Source organism: Bos javanicus, chromosome 21 (genome assembly GCF_032452875.1).
Source record: "Bos javanicus breed banteng chromosome 21, ARS-OSU_banteng_1.0, whole genome shotgun sequence".
Lineage (NCBI taxonomy): Eukaryota > Metazoa > Chordata > Mammalia > Artiodactyla > Bovidae > Bos > Bos javanicus.
Window position 1 is genome coordinate 44190944 of NC_083888.1, and position 27877 is coordinate 44218820.

General features: G+C 40.8%; 1 long non-coding RNA gene across 1 annotated transcript in view; it reads right to left on the reverse strand.

The window, feature by feature from the left end:
- The window catches only part of LOC133234422 (uncharacterized), a 349383-nt gene that overhangs the window by 274681 nt on the left and 46825 nt on the right, over window positions 1-27877 (reverse strand). Inside the window, exon 2 of the long non-coding RNA XR_009732135.1 lies at window positions 14133-14229. This is a non-coding gene — a long non-coding RNA (uncharacterized LOC133234422). The remainder of the gene's footprint in view (window positions 1-14132; window positions 14230-27877) is intronic.

Here is a 27877-nt window from a genome sequence, read left to right on the forward strand (position 1 = left end):
ACAGAGAGTTGCTATCAAATATGTCAAATCAATACTGATGTTCAGAATTCTCTTCAGTTTTGTCCGAGAGAAGAATTCTTACAGTTAATTTTAACTTCCCTTTACTGCTTTGTTGAATCAAACTCTAGTACCTTCATGCCAATTTGGAAACTCCTTGTAGTTGTTTGGAAGATTTGCAAGTCTTTTGACTAAAATTTGGCTAAATGTATATGATGGGCTAAAATTAGAAAAAGCTATCTGCTTTACACTGATATTAGTGAAGGATCGGAGAAGGAAATGGCAACCCACTACAGTGTTCTTGCCTGGAGAATCCCAGGGATGGCAGGACCTGGTGGGCTGCTGTCTATGGGGTCGCACAGGGTCAGACACAACCGAAGCAACTTAGCAGCAGCAGCAGCAGCAGCAGCAATGCACATATATGGAATTTAGAAAAATGGTACAGAAGAATTTATTTACAGGGCAGAAATGGAGAAACAGACATAGAGAATAGATTTATGGACATGGGGAGAGGGGAGGAGAGGGTGAGATGTATGGAAAGAGTAACATGGAAACTTACATTACCATATGTAAAATGGATAGCCAGTGGGAATTTGCTGTATGGCTCGGGAAACTGAAACAGGGGCTCTGTATTAACCTAGAGGGGTGGGATCGGGAGGGAGATGGGAGGGAGATTCAAAAGGGAGGGGATATATGTATACCTGCGGCTAATTCAGGGCTTCCCTGAAAGAAAAATATCATATCAAGGGCCACAGTTTGGTCTTGCTACACAGATTTAACATATGTGTCATCTTGGATTACTTATATAACCTCTCTAGGTCTTGGTTTCCTCATCTGGACAATGTGGGATTTATACCTCTACTAATTTACCTTTCCAAAATTGCTGAAATTATTAAAGGAAATAATGTATATAATACACATTTTAGTTATAAATCAGATTCAGTTCAGTCGTTCAGTTTAGTTGCTCAGTTGTGTCCGACTCTTTGCGACCCCATGATTCGCAGAACGCCAGGCCTCCCTGTCCATCACCAACTCCCAGAGTTCACTCAGACTCACGTCCATCAAGTCAGTGATGCCATCCAGCCATCTCATCCTCCGTCGTCCCCTTCTCCTCCTGCCCCCAATCCCTCCCAGCATCAGAGTCTTTTCCAATGAGTCAACTCTTCACATGAGATGGCCAAAGTACTGGAGTTTCAGCTTTAGCATCATTCCTTCCAAGGAAATCCCAGGGCTGATCTCCTTCAGAATGGAATGGTTGGATCTCCTTGCAGTCCAAGGGACTCTCAAGAGTCTTCTCCAACACCACAGTTCAAAAGCATCAATTCTTCAGCGCTCAGCCTTCTTCACAGTCCAACTCTCACATCCGTACATGACCACTGGAAAAACCACAGCCTTGACTAGACGGATCTTTGTTGGCAAAGTAATGTCTCTGCTTTTGAATATGCTATCTAGGTTGGTCATAACTTTCCTTCCAAGGAGTAAGCGTCTTTTAATTTCATGGCTGCAGTCACCATCTGCAGTGATTTTGGAGTCCAAAAAAATAAAGTCTGATACTGTTTCCACTGTTTCCCCATCTATTTCCCATGAAGTGATGGGACCGGATGCCGTGATCTTCGTTTTCTGAATGTTGAGCTTTAAGCCAACTTTTTCACTCTCCTCTTTCACTTTCATCAAGAGGCTTTTAGTTCCTCTTCACTTTCTGTCATCAGTATATGAATGTCAATTATTAAATCAGAAAGACAACAGAGGTAGATACTGGCTTTGCCTCTTCATGGATGTGTGACTCTTAGGGAAGTTTACTTAAACATTCTGTGCCTCCATTTAACCTTCAAAGTCTGGTTTGGCATGCCAGATTTTAAAAATGTATCACAAATCAGGACTTCCCTGGTGGTCCATGGTTAAGAATTATCTGCCAATACAGGGGACATGAGTTTGACACCTGACCCAGGAAGATTCCACATGCCACAGGGCAACTAAAACCCTGCACCGCAACTACTGAAGCCTGAGTTCCCTAGAGCCCATGCTCTGCAACAGAAGAAGCCACCACAAATGAGAAGCCCACGCACCACAACTAGAGAGTAGACCCTGCTAATAGCAACGAGAGGAAGCCCACACACAGCAATAAAGATCCAGCAAAGCCAAAAGTAAATAAATATCACAAATGAGCAGTCAAAAGCAAAAATGCCAAACCATGCATCAAGAGAAAAAAAATGCATGTTGTAAGCACTATGGGATAGACTTACTGGTGTGGTTTTCATTTAAAATATTAAGCCAAACATTAGATGGCTAATAGAGTAAAATATATCTTCCATACAGTAACTGAATTTACTGGAAGGACTGATGTTGAGGCTAACACTCCAGTACTTTGGCCACCTGATATGAACAGCCAACTCATTGGAAAAGACCCTAATGCTGGGAAAGATTGAAGGCAGGCAGAGAAGAGGATGATATGGTTGGATGGCATCACTGATTCAATGGACATGAACTTGGGCAAACTTTGGGGGATGGTGAGGGACAGGGAAGCCTGGTATGCTGCAGTCCATGAGATCACAAAGAGTCAGATGCAACTTGGCGATTAAATAACAACAGTGGATGAGTTGGGCTCTGAAACCAGACTTTTGGATTTAAATCCTAATCCTTCCTTTGAACAGTTGTGTGATCTAGTGCAGAATAACTAACTTCTGACCTCTATTTCCTCATCTCTAAGATGAAAGTAATGATATTATCTACCTCATAGGGTTATTATAAAGGTTAAATGACTCAATGCCCTGAAAACAGTATGTAAAAACATAATGCTGCTGCTAAGTCGCTTCAGTCGTGTCTGACTCTGTGCGACCCCATAGATGGCAGCCCACCAGGCTCCCCCATCCCTGGGATTCTCCAGGCAAGAACACTGGAGTGGGTTGCCATTTCCTTCTCCAATGCATGAAAGGGAAAAGGGAAAGTGAAGTCACTCAGTCGTGTCCCACTCTTCGCGACCCTGTGGACTGCAGCCTACCGGGCTCCTCCGTCCATGGGATTTTAAGAATTAGTAAATTATAGCTATGACTCTTCGTCTCAGTCATTTTATGTCTGCTGTATACAAGCTCAACTCCAGTGTCAAGACTATGACAGCACACCTCAGGAGGGTATGAACATATATATTACTCATAGACTTGAGATTTATTCAGGCGCATGGCAGGACTCTCAAGCAGGTGCAAAATCACCTGAGAGAACAAAAAAAGGAAAAAAGACTTGATTTTTACTGAGTTTCACTGTGTTTGGGGAGGGAAGGGTAGCTTAGGATGTGTGTTCCCATATGAGAAAAGAGACTGTCTGCCACCCAGGCCAGAGGAGGCTGCACTTTCTTACCAACTTTCCCAGGTGTCTGGCACAAAGGGAGGAGGGACAGGTAAGGCTTACAAACTGTCAGAAGTTAAATAGTATCACAAAATGGTTAGGATCCTCATTTTAACATCATAAAGATCCTTTACGTTTCTTGTTAGCATACAACTAAGCACATGGAAAAGATTTTGTGAGTGGTCACCTTTGTAAACTCTATTACTAGTTTTAATAGTTTTTTAGCTAATACTTATGGGTTTTTAGAATAGACAATTACTCTAACTGTAAATAATAAGAATTTTCCATTTATAAAAAATTATTCAGTAAAATTCAAGTTACAAAGTTAATATACAGAAGTTTGTTGCATGTCTATACACTAATAAGTACTGAACTCAACATGTCAGGAAATTTGGATAACTCAGCAGTGGCCACAGACTGGAAAAGGTACGTTTTCACTGCAATCCCAAAGAAGGTCAATGCCAAAGAATGTTTAAATTACAGTGAGTACAACTGAGTTCATTTCACATGCAAGCAAGGTTATGCTCAAAATCCTTCAAGTTAGGCTCCAGCAGTACATAACCGAGAACTTCCAGATGTACAAGCTGGGTTTAGAAAAGGCAGAGGAACCAGAAATCAATTGCCAATATTCGTTGGATCATGGAAAAAGCAAGGGAATTCCAGAAAAATATCTACTTGATTGACTACACTAAAACCTTTGACTGTGTGGATCACAACAAACTATGGAAAATTCTAAAGAGATAAGAATACCAGACTACCTTACCTGTCTCCTGAGAAACCTGTATACAGGTCAAGAAGCAACAGTTAGAACCTTACATGGAACAACCACCTGGTTCAAAAATTGGGAAAGGAAAACATCAAAGCTGTATATTGTCATCCTGCTTACTTAACTTACATGCAGATATATCATGCAAAATGCTGGGCTGGATGAATCACAAGCTGGAATCAAGATTGTTGGGAGAAATATCAATAATCTCAGATAGGCAGATGACATCATTTTAATGGCAGAAAAAGAGGAACCAAAAAGCCACTTGATAAGGATGAAAGAGGAGAGTGAAAAGCTGGCTTGAAACTTAAATATTCAAGAAACTAAGATCATGGCATCTAGTCCCATTACTTCATTGCAAATAGAAGTGGGAAAAGTGGAAGCAGTGACAGATTTCTTTTCTTGGGCTCCAAAATTACTGAGGATGGTAACTGCATCCATGAAATTTAAAAATGCTTGCTTCTTGGAAGGAAAGCTATGACAAACCTAGACAGTATATTAAAAAGCGGAGACATCACTTTGCTGACAAAGCTTTGACATACAGTCAAAGCTATGGTTTTCTCTGTAGTCTTCTACAGATGTGAGAGTTGGACCATGGAGAAAGCTGAGCACCAAAGAATTGATGCTTTCAAATTGTGGTGCTGGAAAAGACTCCTGAGAGTCCCTTGGACTACAAGATCAAACTAGTCAATCCTAATGGAAATCAACCCTGAATATTCATTGGAAGGTCTGATGCTGAAGCTGAAGCTCCAACATTTTGGCCACCTGATTCAAAAAGCCGACTCATTGGAAAAGACACTGATGCTGGGAAACATTTAAGCAAAAGGAGAAGGGGGCAGTAGAGGGTGAGATGGTTAGATAGCATCACCAACTCAATGGACATAAATTTGATCATGAACTCCAGGAGATAGTGGAAGACAGAGGAGTCTGGCGTGCTGTAGTCCATGGGATAGCAAAGAGTCAGACACAACTTAACAACTGAACAATAACAATAACAAACTATCAGAAAGAGAAATTAAGAAAACATCCCATTTATAATTGCATCAAAAATAATAAAATACCTAGAAATCAATCTAATCAAAGAAGTAAAAGAGTTGTATTCTGAAAACCATAAGACACTGATGAAAGAAACTGAAGATTGACAATTAAAAAAATATACCATGCTCATGGATTGAAATTATTAAAATTACTAAAATGACCATACCACTCAAGACAATCTACAGATTCAATGAAATCCCTATCAAAATATGAAAGCCATTTCTCACAAAACTAGGACAAATAATTCTAAAATTTGCATGAAAACACAAAAGACCCTGAATAGCCAAAGCAATCTGGGAAAAGAAGAACAAAGCTGGAGTTATCACAATCCTTGATTTCAAACTATGCTATAAAACTGCAATAATCAAAACAATATGACACCAGCACAAAACCAGACATAGATCAGTAAAAAAGAATAGCGAGTCCAGAAATAAGCCTAAGTTTACATGGTCAGTACTCTACTACAAAGGAGGCAGGAATATACAATGGGGAAAAGACAGCCTCTTAATCAACAGTATGGGGAAATCTGGATAGCTGCATGCAAAAGAATCAAACCGGGCTAGTTTCTTACACACAAAAATAAACTCAAAATGGTTTACAGCCTTAAATGTAAGACCTGACCATAAAACTTCTAGAAGAAAACAGGAAATACATTCTTAGACACTAGTCATAGCAATATTTTGAGGGGATCTGTCTCCTCAGACAACTGAAACAAAAGCAAACATAAACAAATGGGACTACATAAAACTGAAAAACTTTGCACAGTGAAGCAAACTGTCAACACACCAAAAAGACAACCTGCCAAAAAGGAGAAAATATTTGAAACGTTGTGACCAATAAGGGGTTAATATCTAAAATATATAAATAGCTCAAACAACTCAATATCAAAAAGCAAACCACACAATTTAAAAATGGGCAGAAGATCTGAATAGATATTTTCCCAAAGAAGATACAAAGATGACCAACAGGCACATGAAAAGATGCTCGATATTGCTAGTCTGCCAAGAAATGCAAATCAAATCCACAATGAGATAACACCACACACCTGTCAGAATGGTTATCATCAAAAAGACCACAAATAACAAATGTTGACAAGGATGTGGAGAATAGGGAACCCTCATGCACACTTGGTGGGTAAAATGGTGCAGTCACTGTGGTAAACAGCACAGAAGCTCCTTAAAAAATTAAAATATAACTTCCATATGATCCAGCAGTTCCCTTTCTGCATGTTTAATCCAAAGATAAAAAAGACATGCACACCCCAATGTTCATAGCAGCATTACTCACATTACCCAAGACATGGAAACAACCCAAGTGTCCATCAACAAATGAATGGACAGAGTGTACACACACACACACACACACACTCACATATCACAATGGAATACTACTCAGCCAGAAAAAAGAACAAAATTTTGACATTTGCAACAACATGGATAGACCTAGAAGATATTATGCTAAGTGAAATAGGTCAGACAGAGAAAGACAAATAATGTATATTATCACATATTTAGAATCTAAAAAGTAAAACAAACTAGCAGAAAAGCAACAGACTCACAGATAAAGGAAACAAACTAGTGGTTACCAGTGGGAGAGGGAAGGAGAGGGAATAGGATAAGGGTAGAGGATTAAGAAGTAGAGACTACCATGTACAAAATAATAAAATAGGGGAAACAGCATCAATAAGGGTGGTTTCTATGAAGACCTACAAGACCTTTTAGAACACCCCAAAAAGATGTCTTTTTCATTATAGGGGACTAGAATGCAAAAGTAGGAAGTCAACAAACACCTGGAGTAACAGGCAAATTTGGACTTGGAATACGGAATGAAGCAGGGCAAAGACTACTAGAGTTTTGCCAAGAAAATGCACTGGTCATAACAAACACCCTCTTCCAACAACACAAGAGAAGACTCTATACATGGACATCACCAGATGGTCAACACCGAAATCAGATTGATTATATTCTCTGCAGCCAAAGATGGAGAAGCTCTATACAGTCAGCAAAAACAAGACCAGGAGCTGACTGTGGCTCAGACCATGAACTCCTTATTGCCAAATTCAGACTTAAATTGAAGAAAGTAGGGAAAACCACTAGACCATTCAGGTATGACCTAAATCAAATCCCTTATGATTATACAGTGGCAGTGAGAAATAGATTTAAAGGCCTAGATCTGATAGATAGAGTGCCTGATGAACTATGGAATGAGGTTCGTGACATTGTACAGGAGACAGGGATCAAGACCATTCCCATAGAAAAGAAATGCAAAAAAGCAAAATGGCTGTCTGGGGAGGCCTTACAAATAGCTGTGAAAAGAAGAGAAGCAAAAAGCAAAGGAGAAAAGGAAAGATATAAGCATCTGAATGCAGAGTTCCAAAGAATAGCAAGAAGAGATAAGAAAGCCTTCTTCAGTGATCAATGCCAAGAAATAGAGGAAAACAACAGAATGGGAAAGACTAGGGATCTCTTCAAGAAAATCAGAGATACCAAAGGAACATTTCATGCAAAGATGAGCTCGATAAAGGACAGAAATGGTAGGGACCTAACAGAAGCAGTAGATATTAAGAAGAGATGGCAAGAATACACAGAAGAACTGTACAAAAAAGATCTTCACGACCCAGATAATCACAATGGTGTGATCACTGACCTAGAGCCAGACATCCTGGAATGTGAAGTCAAGTGGGCCTTAGAAAGCATCACTATGAACAAAGCTAGTGGAGGTGATGGAATTCCAGTTGAGCTATTCCAAATCCTGAAAGATGATGCTGTGAAAGTGCTGCACTCAATATGCCAGCAAATATGGAAAACTCAGCAGTGGCCACAGGACTGGAAAAGGGCAGTTTTCATCCCAACCCCAAAGAAAGGCAATGCCAAAGAATGCTCAAACTACCACACAATTGCACTCATCTCACACGCTAGGAAAGTAATGCTCAAAATTCTCTAAGCCAGGCTTCAGCAATATGTGAACCGTGAACTTCCAGATGTTCAAGCTGGTTTTAGAAAAGGCAGAGGAACCAGAGATCAAATTGCCAACATCCGCTGGATCATGGAAAAAGCAAGAGAGTTCCAGAAAAACATCTATTTCTGCTTTATTGACTATGCCAAAGCCTTTGACTGTGTGGATCACAATCAACTGTGGAAAATTCTGAAAGAGGTGGGAATACCAGACCACCTGACCTGCCTCTTGAGAAACCTATATGCAGGTCAGGAAGCAACAGTTAGAACTGGACATGGAACAACAGACTGGTTCCAAATAGGAAAAGGAGTACGTCAAGGCTGTATATTGTCACCCTGCTCATTTAACTTCTACGCAGAGTACATCATGAGAAACGCTGGACTGGAAGAAGCACAAGCTGGAATCAAGATTGCCGGGAGAAATATCAATAACCTCAGATATGCAGATGACACCACCCTTATGGCAGAAAGTGAAGAGGAACTCAAAAGTCTCTTGATGAAGGTGAAAGAGGAGAGTGAAAAAGTTGGCTTAAAGCTCAACATTCAGAAAACGAAGATCATGGCACCCGGTCCCATCACTTCATGGGAAATAGATGGGGAAACAGTGGAAACAGTGTCCGACTTTATTTTGGGGGGCTCCAAAATCACTGCGGATGGTGACTGCAGCCATGAAATTAAAAGACGCTTACTCCTTGGAAGGAAAGTTATAATCAACCTAGATAGCATATTCAAAAGCAGAGACATTACTTTGCCAACAAAGGTTCGTCTAGTCAAGGCTATGGTTTTTCCTGTGGTCATGTATGGATGTGAGAGTTGGACTGTGAAGAAGGCTGAGTGCCGAAGAATTGATGCTTTTGAACTGTGGTGTTGGAGAAGGCTCTTGAGAGTCCCTTGGACTGCAAGGAGATCCAACCAGTCCCTTCTGAAGGAGATCAGCCCTGGGATTTCTTTGGAAGGAATGATGCTAAAGCTGAAACTCCAGTACCTTGGCCACCTCATGCAAAGAGTTGACTCATTGGAAAAGACTCTGATGCTGGGAGGGATTGGGGGCAGGAGGAGAAGGGGATGACAGAGGATGAGGATGGCTGGATGGCATCACTGACTCGATGGACGTGAGTCTGAGTGAACTCTGGGGTTGGTGATGGACAGGGAGGCCTGGCATGCTGCGATTCATGGGGTTGCAAAGAGTCGGACGTGACTGAGAGACTGATCTGATCTGATCTTGGTGCAGCGAATCCGACTCTCATTTTTTAATATACATGGAGAGAACAGGGGCAAAATCTCAAAACCCGGGACTCATTGAAAGCCTGCATCACATAGGACCCTAAGCAAAGACCACAGAGCAAATGCCAAGATACAGATCCCAGCTCTACTACTTCCTAGCTATGGACCCTTGGGAAAATTACTGAACCTGATAGCATTGCACTGTTCATCAAAATCAAGTTACACTGATTTATTCATTAGATTGATATTATTCATCATTTGCCCCTCCAAACTTGTTCTCCACCCTTCACACCCTAATCTGTGCCTGAGGAGGCTGACTTGTAAAGCTTACATCAATGGGCACCCTTGCCTTCTGGCTTCTAGTTGGGCTCCATCAGTAAGATGGAGGAAACTGGAGGAAACTAGAGCATGGGAAAACATAAAACATGTGAATTTATTCTCCCTGAGGCATCAATAGTTGCACTCCTCTACTTAAGGCAGTAGACCCTGTTGGGTAGCCCTCCTTGGCAGCCATGGTTGGCAGAGAGTTCACTCTGATAGATGTGGGTCTCAAGAGTTTCTGGTAGCTATTTCCAGCTCAAGCACAGGAGTAGCAACTGATTCCCTAAACCTGCGCACACCTTTTTTAATCATCTCGTTATCAATCTTCCCTTAACTTCCCCATCTGTGCCATCTGACTCTGACAGATACACTGACTTTTCTCTACTTCCTGTTATGTGGGAGGATTGCAGCCAAGGTTCTCTTGCCTTCCTTAGATCAATTCCAAGCTCAAAGCAACAGAGAGCAGCATCTACATTATACCTGTCTTCACTCTCCCTTCAATGTTCCCTTTGCCCTGAGCAGCAGTGGCTGATTCTCCAGACTCAGCCCAGCAACTGATTTCAAATAAACCCCAGAAGCCAGGATGATGGGAAAACAACATTTGAAGTAAAATTCTCCAAAATCTTCAGCTTGGGTGTCATGAGGGTCAGGGATGGAGTGAGGGCTAGTAAGAGCCTCAAATTTCCAGCAATGTGTACACAGAATGAATATGAGGGTCAGGGAAGTTCAATAACTTGCTCAGAATCACATGGCTAGTAAATGAAAGCACACCAGAGTTGAATCACAGAACTGGCCAACTCTAAAGTCACATAGGCCTCATGGTGGGCTGGGATTAAAGGACTCAGAGGACATCTACCAAATATTCATTTCAGAAAGTGAAGTCGCTCAGTCGTTTCTGACTCTTTGAGACCCCATGGACTATAGCCTACCAGGCTCCTCCATCCATGGGATTCTCCAGGTAAGAATACTGGAGTGGGTTGCCATTTCCTTCTCCAGGAGATCTTCCCAAGACAGGGATCAAATCTGGGTCTCCCGCATTCATTTCAGGGGACTCAACTATTTTGTAAACCATGACAACACTTTTTTAGTTAGGATGTTTTCAGCAGAAAACCCAGGTAAAGTCTGAGGTGAGGCAGCTGCAGCATGGGGGCGCTTGTGGCTCAATGTCAGGGGCTGTCTGGGTTCTACCTTTGGGTGCTTCTTCTGGCTTCCTTCCTTGTGGTCAGAAGAAATAGTCACCAAGGACCAAATCCTCACAGAGCAACATTCAGAGCAGAAAAGAAACTTCGCAGTTGTGACCCTTCTTGGAGGGAGAAAATCTTCTGAAGTTTGGCAAGAGGCGTCCTCTTATATCTCACTGGCCAGTGTTGGACTTGATGCCCACTCCTGAGCCACTCACTGGCACACTAGGATTGGCTTGGATTCATTCATTCTCTCCCTGGAGCTAGAAAGGGCCCCACTATCTCTGAGGCATATGGCCACCCAATACCTTAGAAAACTGGGGGTCTTTGGCAGGGAAGGGATGGAGTGTTGTTGATGGACATATAACACTGTTACTACATCACTACCTTCTTCCAAAGAGGTCCCAGTTACTTGCCTTAATTCCCCTGGACTTTGTGTACTCTTGATATCTGAGATGTGAGTTCTCAGACAGAACAGAAAAAGCCGTCCAATGCATTTCTCATAACTAACAGTGATGAGTCAACTATGTAATGAAGCAACAATGAAACTAAATGAAAGGGACAAGAAAAAAATTATAATCAAACATGAATTTTTTTAAGAAGCTATAGTAAAGCAGGCAGAACACAAGCTACTGGAAGGGCTGCTGCTGCTGCTAAGTCGCTTCAGTAGTGTCCGACTCTGTGCGACCCCATAGACGGCAGCCCACCAGGCTCCTCCATCCATGGGATTTTCCAGGCAAGAGTACTGGAATGGGGTGCCATTGCCTTCTCCGACTGGAAGGGCCAAGAGGCGCTAAACCCAATGAAGAGCTGAAATTCCCACATAAATCTATGCAGACTCTATGTCTACAGGACAGACATGGGAGAAAAACACTTCTCAGGATCCATATAGTCTGTCCAGGTGTGGTCTGCTCATTATAAGCCAGATAGAAAATGTGAACATATAAAAAGCAAGAAAAACATGAAGCTATTTTATATTATAGTTATATTCAATTAAATTCAATAAGCGCTAAGCATCTACTAAGCCCTTCAATATTTCAAGTAATATGCAGGAGCACCAAGTATGAATCAGTAAGGTTTCTGCCTTCAAGGAGCTTATGATGAATAAATCACAGACTTACAGATAAAATTCGCGTTAAGCAAATTGGTTTCCTCAATTGACTTGCGGTGAATTTAATATGGCTAAATGACTTTGGGGAATTGATCTTCAACCAATTGATCTGCTGCCCATGTGAGCAACTAACTTGGGAATGTCATAAGTGGTATGAAAAGAATACAAATTAGCTGCTTTGGGAGCTGAACAGTGGGAGCAAAGAATTTCTAAAGGGACAGTTGAATGGATCTTGAGGCATGAGTAGGAGTTTAACAGATCTAGAGGGAACAGAAATTGTGTGACACGGAGTGTAGCGCCAGGCTTGTTTTCTAATATCAAATTCAAGGTTCAAGCAGACACTCTCCCCATGCTCCCTCACATTCACAAAACAAGTATTCTAGTTCCTACTGAATTTTCAGAAATGACTGTTGTAGTTGGCCAAAAACAAGGCCTGCCAAACTAACCCAGCCATCTTCTTTTCAATGCTTCCATGAGACCCACTGTTTGCTGCCCTGTTTGCCAACCTAGACCCGGCCTATCTGCTCCCACCCCCAACGAAGTCAAGAGAACACGGCTGGCAATCACAGACACTTGAGATGTTCTTCAGACTATCAACCCCTGCCCAGGCCAATCAAAGGCCATAAAATTGTAAAATCGAATTATTCCCTCACTTCCCCAGTTTGAGGAAAGCCCTCTTGAGCCACATCTGGGATTCCTCTTCCCAGTTGTTCCGGTCATAAAACAATTATCTGTTTCTCCTTTAAAGAGAAATAGTCCACTCTTAAAGTTATTCAAATAAAGTTTGCTCTCTGTGGCCTTTTATCAGAGGAGGTACACGGCAACCAAATTTGCTAGCCAGATTTCTGAATATCTGACAGTCCATCATGTCACTCAAGTGCATCATTTTTTTCCTAAATGCTTTTTTTTTTCTCTTCCTGTTTCTCTCTGCATTGGAGCCTCCACCCATGAAATTGAAAGATTTCTAGTAGAAATTCCTTTGTTGCATCAGCTTTGGAAATATGGATTATAGTATTCTGTGAAAAACATTTATTACCCTGAACTGTGACTCAGACATTGTTGCATTTCTGGGGTTATAGATTTTCTTTCAGCTAAACCAAGGCTCTAAGTCACAGTGACAGTTGTAATGTGTGTAATACCACAGTACCAGATTCTATTACACACATATTTTTGCTAGAGGTTTACGATGTTAAAAATATTTCTTCTTTTTTCCAATACCTTTCTGTACCTGTTGTGTAAATATATTAGAACCTATAACACCAAAGTCAATTTCCAGATGAAATGTGCACAACAACAGCAGTTTGTCCTTTAAAGAAAAAAAAAGAGTGAGGGGAACGCTGCATACAAGCTAATGATATTCAAGTACAATATTGAATTGTAATAAAAGATGAATGAGAAAAAGTGTGTGTCATTGTGAGGGATGGAGAAGGTTACAGAAAGCTGAGGCCATGAAAGGATTTATCATGGTTGTTGCTGCAGGCATTGTGTTGAAAAATCTGCAGACCTATTTGCAAGTGTATTTTATGGGAAAATAGAGCAGTCTACTGAGGGAAGAATTTCTAAAGATTATCTTTTATACAAGATTAAGATAAAACTTAAGAAATATGTGAGAGAAATCTCAACCAGTTCTCGAGGGAGTGGGAACTTCAAATTCATCAGTAGGTCCTAACAATTGCATAAATGCAGGAAGAGGTCTTGCTGAAGTGCCATTGGTACTGTAATTTTTCAAGGTAAGTGAAAACAGGCACACGTGGAGAAATGAAGTGGACTTAATTACACACCCACTTGCAAAGCTGTAATCCTTTAGAGAGTCATGCCAACAAATCCTTCCACTTTTCTTTAGAATCCAAATTTTATTTAACATACACAACAGTTCTCCTGGGTATTTAACCATATTTCTCTTTCTCCTAGAAGAATCCAGTGTGACTAATTCTTTTATGGGGGAAAAAGTCTGATGGCAGTTGACTTAAATCATCTAAGGCAGAGAGTAAAAATATAGCAAAACCAGAGATATTTTAAATGCCTTCTTTTGACTAAGTTTTAACTTCTTACACTTTTCTATCTTCTGTTTAATAACACAATACAAAATTAACTGAGTTTCACTTGATCTTCTATATTTATGTAGAAGTGGTGAAAGATAAGATGCTCTAAAGGAGACAGAATGAGAACTAGAAGACAGATCAGCCCAGTTAGCTCCATACCGCTCCGTGAGAGATGACGTCCACCTCAGAATTTGTTCTCCTCAGTGACAGAAACAGCAATTATGATGCTGTCCAATTTCAGTTCACTCAGTGATTACTGAAAGAAAATTTTGAGAATGTACCATTGGTACATTAGTTTTGGGTTTTTGGCAGGGAGGGGTGGAGGACATTGGAATCTAGTATCTCACTATCTTGTTTCAAATTTAAGTCTAGAATTTAGTAAAAAGAAAAATATTTAAATTTCTGTAATAACAATCTAGTGTCATAAAAATATTTGTACCCTTTGATCTAGTCATTCTACTTCTGTGAATCTCTTCACAGAAAATGAACCAACATGCAAAGACTCAAGCTCATATATTTATTAATATATGCAAGGCTATTTCCAATACAAAAGGAGGAAGTAACTCTTTTAGTTACCAACTCAATAGCCAAATTCATCTTGTTAGCTCCTCAGTAGTTTGCTTAGGTGGCAGTGGCCAAATGCCAGAGGGAAATCATAATTAGTCCAAGAACCGGCATGAGACCCAGTTCTGAAGAAGCAGATGTAACAGAAAGTATCCTTAGAGGGATTTCCAAAATAGAATTACTAAATCAAAGGCATAAATATTGTTAAAGCTCTTAAAACTTGGCAAAGTTTTCCTCTTCTCCCCCCCTCCCCCACCCCAAAAAGGCACATATTTTTAAAAATCCCTTTTCTATTTGCCCCCTTGTTTCTGGCATTGGTTTCAAGTATGTAGGGACATTAACCTACTGTGGTTTGGAACCATGACAGCCATCCTGAAACTTTTACAGAAAATCCTGATGAACCAAGGAGATACCAATTTAGCACCCGGATTAACCCTGCTGCTGCTGAGTCACTTCAGTCGTGTCCAACTCTGTGCGACCCCATAGACGCAGCCCACCAGGATGCCCCGTCCCTGGGATTCTCCAGGCAAGAACACTGGAGTGGGTTGCCATTTCTTTCTCCAATGCATGAAAGTGAAAAGTGAAAGTGAAGTCGCTCAGTCATGTCTGACCCTCAGCGACCCCATGGGCTGCAGCCTTCCAGGCTCCTCCATCCATGGGATTTTCCTAGGACCACCTATGGTCAGACTGCATTTCAAATCACTCTAAATGAAATGCTTCTGTGTAAGAAGATATACCAGCTTTTCAAAATGATGCTTATGCAGCTTTTTTACAAGATGGGAAAGTTGATGATATAACACTAAGTAAATGAATAGCAGGTTACAAATCTGAATGCCTAACACACTATCAGCCAAATATACATAGAAGAAACTGGAAATAAACAACACAAAATGTTAAGAATATTAGTCTCTGAATGATGGCATCATAAGCCATTTACCTCTCTGCTTCTTTGTGTTTTTCTATGTTTTCCAAATTTTATACAATCAGTATACAGTCATCACTTGGTACCCTCGGTCCTAGTCTTGGCTCCAGGACCTTGGTGGAAGCCAGCATCTGCAGATGCTCAAGTTCCTTATATAAAATGATTTAGTACTTATATTGCATCTACTATCAGAAGACAGAAAGTCAAACAGAAAAGATTCCTGTGAGTTGAGAGAATTAAATTGACAAATTATATACAAACTCAAAAATAATATCCAGGGTAAATACGGCCAAGCATCATTTTCTAGCCTAAGGGCATACATTCTGAACATGTTCAAAGCCCTCATTTACTTTGTAAAAGAGAAGGAGGAAAAATTTTTTAATTAAGTACAATCCCTGATAATCAAATTATCTAATATCAGCAGTAATAGAACTATCACAAATTTTTCTTTTAGAAAAATAAAACAGATTTTATTGATTTTACAAAGGTAACTCTTATTCTTTGTCAAACATAACAAAGCAAGAACCTCAAGCAAAACAGAATATATTGTAGAAGTGAAAGCTTCCCACCACACCTGTCTTTGAATGTAATCACTGAAATTAAAAGATACTTGCTCCTTGGAAGAAAAGCTACAACAGACAAACCTAGACAGCATGCTGAAAAGCAGAGGTATCATTTAGCCAACAAAGGTCCATAGTTTTTCCAGTAGTTGTGTATGGATGTGAGAGTTGGACCATAAAGACGGATGAGCACCGAAGAACTGATGCTTTCAAACTGCGGTGCTGGAGAACACTCTTGAGAGTCCCTTGGATAGCAAGGAAATCAAACCAGTCAGTTCTAAAGGAAATCAACCATGAATATTCACTGGAAGGACTGATGCTAAAGCTGAGGCTCCCATACTTCGGCCACCTGATGCAAACAGCCAACTCAATGGAAAAGACCCTGATGCTGGGAAAGATTGAGGGCAGGAAGATAAAGTGATGACAGAGGATGAGATGGTTGGATGGCATCATCAACTCAATGGACATGAGTTTGAGCAAACTCTGGGAGACAGTGAAGGACAGGAAGCCTGGTGTGCTACAGTCCATGGCGTTGCAAACAGTCGGACACGGCTTAGCAACTAAACAACTGCCACTGTTAACAGTTCAGTGTGCATTTTCTCAAACATTCTGCTAGGACATACGCAAACTTTTTTAAACAAACATGAGCTGTTACTATGTAAGCTTTTACAAAAGTTGCCCTTTTTTCTCCTTGGCATTATGTTGTGGACATTTTTCTCTGTCTGTATATAAGATGACCTCATTCTTTGTAATGGCAGCATGGTGTTCTATTGAGTGGGAGTACCACAATTTATTTAATGGACATTATGATTGTTTAGAATTTTTTTCTGCTACTGAGCTTTGAAGGAGTCTATCAATAATACTCTGCTCTGCATTTATCTACTGTATTTCAGAATAACTGAAAGATAAAGACACAGGTTTCAGATATAGAAATATCATTTTCATTACTGAGTAAGCAAATCTAAAGAACGTGGCTTAGCTGTGAGAATCTAATGCATTTACTAATAAGATACCCACAGCCACCATAATCTAACTTAAACCCAAAACTGCCAGTTGCCCCACAGATCAAAAGGAGATGAGAGCTCATGCAGCTCAATTCCAGAAAAATAAATGACCCAATCCAAAAATGGGCCAAAGAACTAAACAGACATTTCTCCAAAGAAGACATACAGATGTCCAACAAACACATGAAAAGATGCTCAACATCACTCATTAACAGGGAAATGCAAATTAAAACCACAATGAGGTACCATCTCACGCCGGTCAGAATGGCTGCTATCAAAAAGTCTACAAGCGATAAATGCTGGAGAGGGTGCAGAGAAAAGGGAACCCTCTTACACTGTTGGTGGGAATGCAAACTAGTACAGCCACTATGGAGAACAGTGTGGAGATTCTTTAAAAAACTGGAAATAGAACTGCCATATGACCCAGCAATCCCACTGCTGGACATACACACAGAGGAAACCAGAATTGAAAGAGACATATGTACCCCAATGTTCATTGCAGCACTGTTTACAATAGCCAGGACATGGAAGCAACCAAGATTTCCATTGGCAGACAAATGGATAAGAAAGCTGTGGTACATATATACAATGGAATATTATTCAGCTATTAAAATGAATGCATTTGAATCAGTTCTAATGAGGTGGATGAAACTGGAGCCTATTATACAGAGTGAAGTAAGTCAGAAAGAAAAATACCAATACAGTATATTAACGCATATATATGGAATTTAGAAAGATGGTTAACAATGACCCTGTATGTGAGACAGCAAAAGAGACACAGATGTAAAGAACAGACTTTTGGACTCTGTGGGAGAAGGCGAGGGTGGGATGATTTGAGAGAATAGCATTGAAACATGTATATTATCATATGTGAAATAGATCGCCAGTCCACGTTTGATGTACGAGACATGGTGCTCAGGGCCAGAGCACTGGGATGACCCTGAGGGATGGGATGGGGAGGGAGATGGGAGGGGGTTCAGGATGGAGAACACATGTACACCCATGGCTGATTCATGTCAATGTATGGCAAAAAAAAAAAAAAACACTGCAATATTATAAAGTAATTAGCCTCCAATTAAAATATATTAATTAACTTTTTTTAAAAAGAGATGAGACTACAACCTCGCTGAAGGTGGCTGGATTCAAGCAAGGGGAGAGGGAGGAAGGGGACAAACAGAAATGCTCAGCATTTTGTACCAAACACACAAATAAAAACCTTCACTCCTTCACAGGGTTGACATAAGTGAGGACATGGGGCAAAAGGCCAGGAATACTAGGCTGGGAAAGTTCCCTCTACATGTAAACATGAAGCCAGGTGACAGGTTGCCTCTGCTCTCACTGTCCCAAGCTATTAAAATGACAGTGACTATCTTTCTACATATAAATTTGTGCTATTATTTGAGTTTTGATGTAGGATAAATTCCTAGATTTCTAGATTAAAAGTGGGTCTATTCCCAATCAAAAAATGGGCCAAAGAACTAAACAGACATTTCTCCACAGAAGATATACAGATGGCTAACAAACACATGAAAAGATGCTCAACATCACTCATTATCAGAGAAATGCAAATCAAAACCACAATGAGGTACCATTTCACACCAGTCAGAATGGCTGCGATCCAAAAGTCTACAAGCAATAAATGCTGGAGAGGGTGTGGAGAAAAGGGAACCCTCTTACACTGTTGGTGGGAATGCAAACTAGTACAGCCACTACGGATAACAGTGTGGAGATTCCTTAAAAAACTGGAAATAGAACTGCCTTATGATCCAGCAATTCCACTGCTGGGCATACACACTGAGGAAACCAGAATTGAAAGAGACACGTGTACCCCAATGTTCATCGCAGCACTGTTTATAATAGCCAGGATATGGAAGCAACCTAGATGTCCATCAGCAGATGAATGGATAAGAAAGCTGTGGTACATATACACAATGGAGTATTACTCAGCCATTAAAAAGAATACATTTGAATCAGTTCTAATGAGGTGGATGAAACTGGAGCCTATTATACAGAGTGAAGTAAGTCAGAAAGAAAAACACCAATACAGTATACTAACACATATATGGAATTTAGAAAGATGGTAACGACAACCCTGTACGCGAGACAGCAAAAGAGACACAGATGTATAGAACACTCTTTTGGACTCTGGGTGCAGGGGATGATTTGGGAGAATGGCATTGAAACATGTATAATATCATACAAGAAATGAATCGCCAGTCCAGGTTCGATGCAGGATACAGGATGCTTGGGGCTGGTGCACTGGGATGACCCAGAGGGATGGTACGGGGAGGGAGGTGGGAGGGGGGTTCTGGATTGGGAACACATGTACACCCGTGGCAGATTCATGTTGATGTATGGCAAAACCAATACAATATTGTAAAGTAATTAGCCTCTAATTAAAATAAATAAATATAAAATTTTTTAAAAAGTGGGTCTATTTAAAATCTAGAAAAGTATTCCAAAATCCTCTCCAAAGGGGGGAATCAATTCACACTCCCACCAACAGAGTATGAGTGTTTATTTTGCCCCTCCTAGCCAACTACCCTCAGTATTTTTAAATTTATCTATGTATTCTATAACAGATTGTTGTCATTTTCATGCCTTTGGCTACAATGAAGTTGAACACTTTTTCATAAAATGTACTGGGCACTCATGTTTGTTCTTCCGTGGCTGCTACTCAGGAATGCGCACTTGTTTTTCTAGCACTGATATTCTCTTGGATTGCACTTTTCACCCTCTCTTGCCCAGTCTTCTTGCAAACAACAGTACAGATTTATGAAATGTCCAGATGGCATTATAGGTAGTACCTCCATGAATGAATTTAGGTTTTCCCGGAAATATAAGCCAAGCAATATTCTTTGGCTTCGATAAAACTACATTCTAGTGAAGTTATTTAAATGATATGGACAGGAATCTTATATTAAATGCCCAAGTATTACTGGGAATTAAGAGGTCACATTTGAGGTATAGCTCTGTCATTTAATAATCTGGGTTACCTGGGGTAATCCACTAAACTTGTCTAAATTTTAGAGGCTTCTTCTATCAGATGGCAGTAGAATGAAAATAACTAGGTCTTTTTTTAGCAGCAGAACCCTGTGTACAAAAATGTACAAAGGCAAAAGTCAGAATGGCTCTGTGCAAAGCCAAAATGGGAGACCCCTAAACCCTAACTACATGGCCTCCAGCCTGTCCCCTGTGGTAGCCCCTGATATATTCCCCATGGAATTCGTACAACGCCAGCAGGCCCAGCTCAAAATATCCCTAGGACAGGCTTCAGAATCTGTGGGGCTCACATCAAATGAAAATGTGGCCTGGAGGTCCAGTGGTTAAGACTCTGAACTCCCAATGCAGGGGCCACGAGTTTGACCCTGGTCAGGAAACTAAGATTCCACATGCACACAGTATGGCCAGAAAGAAAGAAATGTGAGGCCCTTTGTTTAACAATTATTAAGAATTCCAATGCCCACACAGGTCCATCTAATCAAAGCTATAGTGTTTCCAGTAGTCATGTATGGATGTGACAGTTTGACCATAAAGAAGGCTGAGCGCCAAAGAATTGATACTTTTGAACTGTGGTGTTAGAAGACTCTTGAGAGTCCCTTGGACTGCAAGGAGATCAAACAAGTCAATCCTAAAGGAAATCAATCCTGAATATTCATTGGAAGGACTGATGTGGAAGCTCCAATACTTTGGCCACCTGATGCAAAGGGATGACTTATTGGAAAAGACCCTGATGGCTGGGAAAGATTGAAGGCAGGAGAAGAAGGGGACAACAGAGAATGAGATGGTTGGATGGCATCACTGACTCAGTGGACATGAGTTTGAGCAAGCTCCGGAAGATGGTGAAGGACAGGAAAGCCTGGCATGCTGCAATCTATGGGGTCGCAAAGAGGTGGACATGACTGAACAACAAAGAATTTCAATATGCTTACAGCAGAGCATTAAACTAAGTGCATCGTGCAACCTTGTACTACTACATGGGAAGCTGGGCTGAGTATCACCACTGCTGGGCCTAAAGGTGCATTGGGCCCAGACTCTGTGGAGCAGCAATGCCCAAGGCATGTCAGGTATGGGCACGAATGAGGGGAAGTTAAGTGGACCCCAGCATCAGAAGGGACTGAACTGTAGGAAACCTGGGTCCTGGCTTGTTAGGGAGTTAAGTAAACTATCCTGTCCAAGTCACACTGTTGTTTCATCATCCAGGAGCCTTCGGTCAATCTCCTTAAAACGGACTCCAGTTATGCTTCGTACTTTTTTTTCTAATAATTATTTCTTTACTTAATTTTTGGCTGTGCTGTCTTTGTTGCTATATGGGCTTCACTCTAGTTGCTAAGAGCAGGGTCTACTCTTTACTTGCAGTGCATGGACTTCTCATGGCGATGGCCTCTATTGTTGCAGAGCACAGGCTCTAGGTGAATTAATGGAACAGTGTTTTTTAGAATTATATTTGTGAATATATCTTTCAGAATTTGTTAGGTAATCACTAGGCCCAAAGAATGATCCACACAGGCTATTATAGCAAATGACTTCACTGTTAGTGAACAAAGATGTAACTGGCATTATTGTGGATAAACTTTCGCTTATATTTTAGATTAGTTCTTTAGAACAGATCCCCAGAAGTAAGAATACTGGGTCAAAGGTTTTTTGGGTTTTTTTTAATGTAAGGCTTTTAACATTGGGTTGGCCAAGACGTTTGTTCAGGGTTTTCCGTATGATGTTATATGAAACCCTGAAGGAAATCTTTGGCCAATTCAATATATACTTTCTATCTGCTTTCCAAAAAGGTTTTTATCACTTAGCACTTCACCAATGTATGAAGAAACTGCTTCATCTGTACCACAGCAGTACAGGATATCCTCATTCCATCATCGTTCCAGTTTGATATGTGAAAATGGTGTTACGTGTATTAAATTTGGTTGCTTTTAAGTTATCAGCAAGGTTGAACATTTTAAAAGGCTTATTTGCCATTTGTAGATCTTTGATCAATTGTCTTTGTCCTTGAATGTGTTCTTAATTTTTCATTACTGACTTCTAAGAGCTTTGTATGCATTCAAGATAATAAGCCTTTGTCACTCTATTTATTGCAAATGTTTTCTCCAGAAAATGTTATTTTATATATCTCCAAATTTTAATTAAACACCAACTATCCATTCCATTGGTCCTTTCCTTTGTGATCAAGAAATTATATCCAGTTCCTATATTCATTATATAATGCTATACCTATCACAAAGTTATAGGACAGATCTTTTCAACTGTATTTAATTTTATTAATTTCAATAATAGTCATTTGTCAAATATTATCTATATTTAACTTAATTTTTACATCTCCAGATGTCTTTTTGAAGTAAATTAGCAAATTATAACAAAATTTTTCTATGCTATTTTGCATCTCAGTTGTACTTTTTAAATGGAATTTGCTTTAGAAGAATGAAAAGATGGGGTTTCCCTGGTGGCTCAGTGATAAAGAATTCTCCTGCCAATGCAGGAGACACGGGTTCAATCCCTGAAGTAGGATCCCACATGCCACAGAGCAGCTAAGCCCGTGTACCACAATTACTGAGCTTGCACTCTAGAGCCACAAAGGTGCCATAACTACTGAAGCCTACATGTCCTAGAGCCCCTGCTCTACAAGAGAAGCTACTGCAATGAGAAGCCCCTGTACCACAACTAGAGAAAAGTCCATGCAGCAATGAAGATCCGGCACAGCCAAAAATTAAATAATTTAAAAAAAAAAAGCGATGTCACAGACTGGGAGAAATATTTGCAAGATAAACTAATGAAGGACTTATATTCAAAATATATGAAGAACCCTTAAAACTGAGCAATAAGAAAACAAACAACCCAATTTAAACATGAGCGAAAGATGTGAGCAGACACCACACCAAAGAAGATATACAAATGGCAAATAAACATATGAAAAATGCTTAACATTATATTTTTGGGGGGAATTGCAAATTAAAACAAAATACCACAACATGCCTATTCAGTTCAGTTCAGTCACTCAGTTGTGTCCAACTCTGCGACCCCATGGACTGCAGCACACCAGGCTTCCCTGTCCATCACCAATTTCCAGAGCTTGCTCAAATTCATGTCCATTGAGTTGGTGATGCCATCCAACCATCTCATCCTCTGTCGTCCCCTTCTCCACCTGCCTTCAATCTTTTCCAGCATCAGGGTCTTTTCTAGTGAGTCAGTTTTTCGTATCAGGTGGCCAAAGTATTGGAATTTCAGCTTCAGCATCAGTCCTTCCAATGAATATTCAGGACTGATTTCCTTTAGAATTGACTGGTTGGATCCCCTTGCAGTCCAAGGGACTCTCAAGAGTCTTCTCCAGCACCACAGTTCAAAAGAATTAATTCATCGGCGCTCAGTTTTCTTTATAACTCTCACATCCATACATGACTACTGGAAAAACCATAGCTTTGACTAGATGAACCTCTGTGAGCAAAGTAATGTCTCTGCTTTTTAATATGCTGTCTAGGTTGGTCACAGCTTCTCTTCCAAGGAGCAAGCATCTTTTAATTTCATGGCTGCAGTCACCATCTGCAGTGAGTTTGGAGCCCAAGAAAAGAAAGTCTGTCACTGTTTCCATTGTTTCCCCATCTATTTCCCATGAAGTGATGTGACCAGATACCATTATCTTTGTGTTTTGAATATTGACTTTTAAGCCAGCTTTTTCCACTCTCCTCTTTCACTTTCAACAAGAGGCTCTTTAGTTTCTCCTTGCTTTCTGCCATAACAGTGGTGTCATCTGCATGACTGAGGTTATTGATATTTCTCCCTCCAAACTTGATTCCAGCTTGTGCATCATCCAGCCTGGCATTTCACATGATGTACTCTACATATAAGCAGTGACTCTACAAATAGGCAGGGTGACAATATACAGCCTTGATGTACTCCTTTCTCAATCTGAACCAGTCTCTTGTTCCATGTCCAGTTCTAACTGTTGCTTCTTGATCTGCATATGGATTTCTCAGGAGGCGGGTCAGGTGGTCTGCTATTCCCATCTCTTCAAGAATTTTCTACAGCTTGTTGTGATGCACACAGTCAAAGGCTTTGGCATAGTCAATAAAGTAGATGTTTTTCTGGAATTTTCTTGCTTTTTCTATGATCCAATGGACATTGGCAATTTGATCTCTGGTTCCTCTGCCTTTTTCTAAATCTAGCTTGAACATCTGGAAGTTCTTGGTTCACATACTATTGAAGCCTGGCTTGGAGAATTTTGACCATTACTCTGCTAGTGTGTGAGACGAGTGCTATTGTGCAGTAGTTTGAATATTCTTTGGCATTGCTTTTCTTTGGGATTGGAATGAAAGCTGACCTTTTCCAGTCCTGTGGCCACTGCTGAGCCACAGGGTCAGGAAAATCCTGGAGGAGGAAATGGCAACCCACTCCAGTATTCTTGCCTGGGAAATCCCATGGACAGAGGAACCTGGAGGGCTATAGTCCAGGGGGTTGCAAAAGAGTTGGAACCTGGAGGACTATAGTCCAAATTTTCCACATTTGCTGGCAATTGAGTGCAGCACTTTCACAGCATCATCTTTTAGGATTTGAAACAGCTCAGCTGCAATTCCATCCCCTCCTCTAGTTTCTTCCCTAGTGATGCTTCCTAATGCCCACTTGACTTCACATTCCAGGATGTCTGGCTCTAGGTGAGTTATCACACTATCATAATATAGCATATTATATTATGTAATATATACTATACAGCACGTTATACCTATATACATTTTATAGTATAACATATATATAACATATTGTATTATATAATAAATTACACAATATAACCATAATAACAGACCCGTTAGAATGGCAAAACTCCAAAATACTGACAACACCAAATGCTAACAAGCAAGTGGAGCAACAAGAAGTCTCATTCACTGCTTGTGGGAATATAAAATGGAATAGCTATTTGGAAGACATCTTGGCAGTTTCTTACAAAGTAAACACAGTCTTACTGTATGATCCATCAATCATGCTCCTAGGTATTTTCCCAAATGAGTTGAAAACTTACATTTACAGGAAACTACACAAAAATGCTGCATTAGATTTATTGATAATTACCCCAAAATTGGGAGTAAATAAGATGTCTTTCAATAGGTAATGTCTGGGGAAAAAGTATACTGAACAGATAAACAAGGGCAAAGACCTAAGGTGGGAATGGCATGCTTTGTCAAAGGACCAGAGGCTAAAGTGGTGGGAAAACGTAAGTTAAAGGAAGTGAGATCAGAGAGACAGCTAGGACCGAGCCACTTAGGCCTGGGTAGGGACTTTGGACTCTAAGAGTGATGGATGGGCGGCCATTGGAGGGTTGAGCAGTATTGTGTTATGACTGGTTTACATTTTAACTGGATCACTTGGGTAGCTCTGTTGTAAATAATGTACAATTCCTGCCTCCTCCTGTGAATGCTTGTGATGTTGTGATTTACAATAAAAAATGTTCATTTAGTCTCTGTCCAACTCCTGGCACAGGAATTCCAAGGTTTTTGTGATAAGAAAGATAACAGTATCTTTTTTTTTTTTTTACTTACAACAAGGTCCTTTCAACAATATATCAGTTTATGTTAACAACAGGAATTTGGGGAAACCCCTAAGTAACCTAAGGATGGAAACTAGTTGCCAAGGGAACCAACCTTAATTAGAGGGTTGGAACTTTCAGGCCTCCCCTCCCCCACCACACCCCAACCTCCAGGAAGAGGCTAGAGATTGAACTCCAACACCAACAATCAATGACTTAATCAATCATTGTTCCCAAAGGTACAGGGTTCAGCAAACTTCTGGGTAGACACATGGTGATGCAAGGAGAGGGCTCACTAAGAGACAGCATGGAAACTCTGCACCCATTCCCCACACTTTACCCTGTGTTTTTCTTCCATCTGGCTGTTCCTGAGTTATGTTGTTGTTTAGTCACCAAGTTGTATCCAACTCTTTTGCGACCCCCCCTGGTCTATAGCCCTCCAGGTTCCTCTGTCCATGGGATTTCCCAGGCAAGAATACTGGAGTGGGTTGCCATTTCCTCCTCCAGGGGATTTTCCTGACCCAGGGATCGAACCCACGTCTCCTGCATTGGCAGGCAGATTCTTTACCACTGAGCCACCAGAGAAGCCCCCCCTGAGTTATACTCTTTTATAATCAATCAGTAATCTAGTAAATAAATATTTCCTTGAGTTCTGTGAACCTCTCTAGCAAATTAATTGAAATAGGGTGGTGGGAACCTTCAATTTATGGCCAGTCAGGCAGAAGCACAGGTGATAACCTGGATTTGGGGTTGGCATTTGGCAGGGGAGTGGGGGTGTCCTGTGGAACTGAGCTCTTAACCTGTGGCATCTAATTCTAGCTCCAGGTAGATAGCATCAAAATTGAGTTAAATTGTAGGACAACCAGGTAGTGTCACAAAATTGCTTGATATATGGCAAGTCCACCCATCTGGTGTCAGACAGGCTGTGGGTTTGGTAGTGTTGTAGGAGTAAAGGAGAAACACTCAAGGGGAAGTTTTTAGCTTTTCCTCACAAGGCCCTAGGATAATTCTCTCCTCTCAAGTGTGGCCTGGATCTAATGACTTGCTTCTGACTTGATTCTTGCACCATACTGCAAAAATCATGTCATTTCCAAGATTAGGTTACAAAAGACTGTGCATTTCTTCTTACTGTCTCTCACTTGCTCTCCCCTTCAGAGCGCTCTCTGAGGCGAAGTGTGCTGCCAGGTTGGGATTAGCCCTATAGGGGCCCATGTGACAAAGACTGACATTTCTAGCAAATAGCCAGTGAGGACATGAATCCTTCTAACAGCCATGTGAGTGAACTTGGCTGTGGATCTTCCCCCAGTGCAGTCTTGGGTTTTTCTGTTTGTTTTGTGGTGTGGGGCGGCAGGGGGTGTTTATTTGTTTTTTTGGCTGCACCTGGGCTTCCCTCATAGCTCAGTCGGTAAATCATCTGCCTTCAGTGCAGGAGACCCAGGTTCGATTCCTGGGTCAGGAAGATCGTCTACAGAAGGAAATGGCAACCCACTCCAGTATTCTTGCCTGGAGAATCCCATGGACAGATGAGCCTGGCGGGTTACAGTCCTAGGGTCACAAGAGTCAGACACGACTGAGCGACTAAACCACCACCACCAGGTCTTAGCTGCAGCTCCCAGGATCTTGTAGTGGTGGCATGTGGGATCTAGTTCCCTCACCAGAGGTTGAACGTGGGCCCTCTGCACTGGGAGCAAGAGTTCTAGCCTCTGGACCACCAGGGAAGTCTCCCCACCATGCAGTTTTTAAATGACTGCAGCTCCTTCGGTGCCTTGATCACAGCCTTAAGAGAGACTTTTAGTCAGAGGACATAGCTAAACCATGCCTGGATTCCTGACCTCAGAAACAGTGAGATACTACTTGTCATATTAAGCCTCTAGATTTGGGGTAACTTGTCATGCAGCAATGGACAACCAATATAGAGGGCAAGTTTGAGACCCAGAAGAGCAGGTTTGTAGGACATAGAAATGGTCCATCCATCCTAGTAATAATGGTGATTTGGACTAGCACATAGCAGTGGCCGTGGTGAGAAGCAGTTGAATGGAAGATAATTTCTGTAAAGTGCCTGGCACTTAGCAGACACTGAACAACTGTTCATACCATTTATATTCCTTGGTAAGAATTACTCTAAGCAAAGACTAGAATTTCTGGAGGAGACTAAATTGATTGATCATGTTTGGGAGATGCCATGATATGCTAATAGATAATATGGCAGAGTCTCAAAAAATATCTATTTACTTGTTACAGGTTCAACTGTGTCCCTCCATAAAAGGTAGACACAATTCAATCCCAAATATCTCATAATGAGTCCTTATTTGGAAATAGGGTCCTTGCAGACGTAA